The following is a 2942-nucleotide window of genomic DNA, read 5'->3' on the forward strand; positions in this document are numbered from 1 at the left end:
AGCAGAAGGTACTTTTCCAAATGCTATCAGGTCAAATTTTGTCCTAATTCAAATTCTGGTTAATAAAGCTACAGCTTTTTGCAAAAAATGAATTCATGAGAAATGCCCATTTAAAACAAAACTTTTATTTACATAGCAAATCCAAAGTGTCTGCACCTTACCCAGGCAGTGTGCTAGTAAATAAAAAGCTGTTAATGAAACAAACCAAAAGCAACAAAAATCCCAGAAGTTGCTAAAAAGTAAAAAAGATCTGAAATAAATTTCTGAATTATCTGAAGTACAAGACTATCTGTTCAGACATTAACTACATTTGTTCTTTAAATCAATTCCCAAAGGAAACTACAAATTATAGTGATTAAGAGACAAAAAAAACAGAACTCAAATCAACATATTAACAGGAAGAAGAGGTTACATTGTTGGAAAAGCTAAGTATGGGAGACATAATTTAACTTAAAACCTGCTAAGTAAGTTTTAAAATGTTTGCTTTGTTGCAACTGTTTCATTAAGTCTCTTCCCTCTCCTATAAATATCTCTTATTTTCTCATCAGTATGTCTATCAGATCCCGCTGACAGCCTGCATAATCAGCAATTTTTGTCATATGAAAAGACTGTGAAACACAACTTCAAAAACTCATTTAAGCATTTTATTTTCTTCCATGACAAAGTAAAAAAAAAAATAGTATAGATTTTCATTCACAGTAACATTCACCTTTATTAAAGATGTCTGCTACTGATCATGCTAACTTGAGGTCAAAATGACAACTATTTCTGTATCCAAGGAGTTCTAACAAAACCCATAGCTCACTGAAGTCAACTGGCAGTTCAAAGGGTCAATGAGTTTCCTTATGAAAGGAAACATATGGAAGAACTGATTGCAAGACTGGACACTGAAACAGCTGGGTACTATGAATATTTGCTCCACAGCTATCCAGAGGGAAGAATCAATATATTTTACATAGAAGTCACATAGTTTCAGTTCTCCATTCTTATACACAATATGGCTGTATGCTGACCTGAAAGAAGGGAGCCCTGCAGCAGTCCTTGAACACTGCCTCTGCTGAAGTTTATCTGCTAAACTGGCACTTTACATTCCGATCACAAGTGAAACAAGATTCCAACTCCAGTTAAACTGATTTAAATGTAGTATTATTGAACTGATTTGCCATCAGTTCTCTTTTCAAGTGTAAATTCAGACTGACTCAAAACAGTCTTCTCTAATATTACTGGTGCCATCATTTCTGAGACAGAACCGAGTGAATTTCTTACATTCCAGAGCAGAAAAGTACAACTTTCCATTCTAAGAAGTCACCTACAACTCGTTCCTGACAGGAGGAGAACAGAAAGCCTGTATTTAGCCTGTATTTAGTTTAGCCTACGAAAGAATCGGCACTGAGGTGGTGATAAACTTTCAAATGGTGCCTATCCAGCATGCTGGGTGGCCCAAAATTTTATAGAGGTTATTTATGAAGTATGATGGTTGTTAGTGGTTACAAATATTTTCACACCTTAAATAGACACATTTAACAAACTGAATCCCAACGCATTAAAGCTTCCAGGATAATATGCCAAGAAAACGATTTTCCATGCAAATGTCTAAAGTACCTACAAGTACCATGTAGGTACTCCTACTAGGCAAAACCCCTGATCTAAAAAGAGAAGCATCGACCTATAATCAAAGTCTTTACGTAAAATGAGATTACACAAATTTTAAGGCACGCCAAGTGTTGTGACAGTGCTTTGGAGGGTGTTCTTTTAAGAAACTGTATATACATCTGCATACTCAAACTCACTCACTAAACTCCAAAAACAGCTGGGGTCTGAACTATCTCAGACTTGCCAAAGCGTTTACTCCAGTGTCCTTGTGTTAAACTGAGCTGGAAATCTCATAGTGGAAAAACACCAGAACCCTCCTCTCTGTGAAAAAAATGAAAGTATCTTTTAATTTCAGAGCGTGAAATGTGGATGTAAGATAAAGCAAGGATACAACTATCTCTCTCCACAGATGACAAGAAACTAAATGTTAAAATGCATTGCAACATATAAACAAAATATTCCTGAATCTCCCAGCAGGGAGGGAAAACGGGGGAGGGGGGAATAGAGAAGACTCATTAACTGAGATCTAGTCTGCCATATTAACAGAACCCACGATATGTTTATTGTTAATCCTTGAGAAAGGAGGCCTAACTACTTGTGATCTAAAGGACAGAAAATGCCACTCTCTTAAATTAGTTCTAACTTTCTCTTTAAAAAGGCCTGGGCTGAACGTCTTATTACTTTCAACCCCTCAAAAAAACCTCAAGTCTCAAACTAGTTATATACTATAATGCCATTGTATTTACTGCTGCCATCCTCCGAAGGGAAAAAAAAAAAAAAATCAAACCTGCAAAAACCTTTCTCAAGCCACGCTTCCTTTAAATAGCAGAATCAATAGTATCAAGCACTAGGCCTCTGCAGTGCCACACAGACAACTCCTGTTTGACTGCTACGTAAGCTTGGTCATGCTCGTTAAGTGTGGTCCAGGGCCACGTTTACTGAGATCACCCTCCCGAATATGCTAGTCCCCTGCATGGCAGCAGTTTTCAATCTCATTTCCTCTCACGATAAGCCTAGGAGTGCAACTGATAAAGATCTTTCACCAACTGCCATCTTTCTAGTAAGTCCAGAAGGAGCAATGACAACCATAAGGGCAGACCGTCCAACCACCCTTGCCAGGGCCACCAAGACCTTCGTGGCTTGCGGGGGGGGGAGGACGGACAACGGAGGGGAGGAGTAGGGTAAAGAGGGCTAGCAGAAAATAAATTAAGGGTAGGGGGGGAAAAGGCAGGCCTTAAAATTGAAACCAAGGCACACACGGTTACACATCAACGATGGAAAAGCTAAATAAAAAAAACACCACCCCACCGCCACCCCTTACTGCCAGAACCATACTAATGAAGTCTCCA

The sequence above is a fragment of the Aptenodytes forsteri genome, unplaced genomic scaffold (genome assembly GCF_000699145.1).
Source record: "Aptenodytes forsteri isolate BGI_AS27 unplaced genomic scaffold, ASM69914v1 Scaffold284, whole genome shotgun sequence".
Taxonomy (NCBI): Eukaryota; Metazoa; Chordata; class Aves; order Sphenisciformes; family Spheniscidae; genus Aptenodytes; species Aptenodytes forsteri.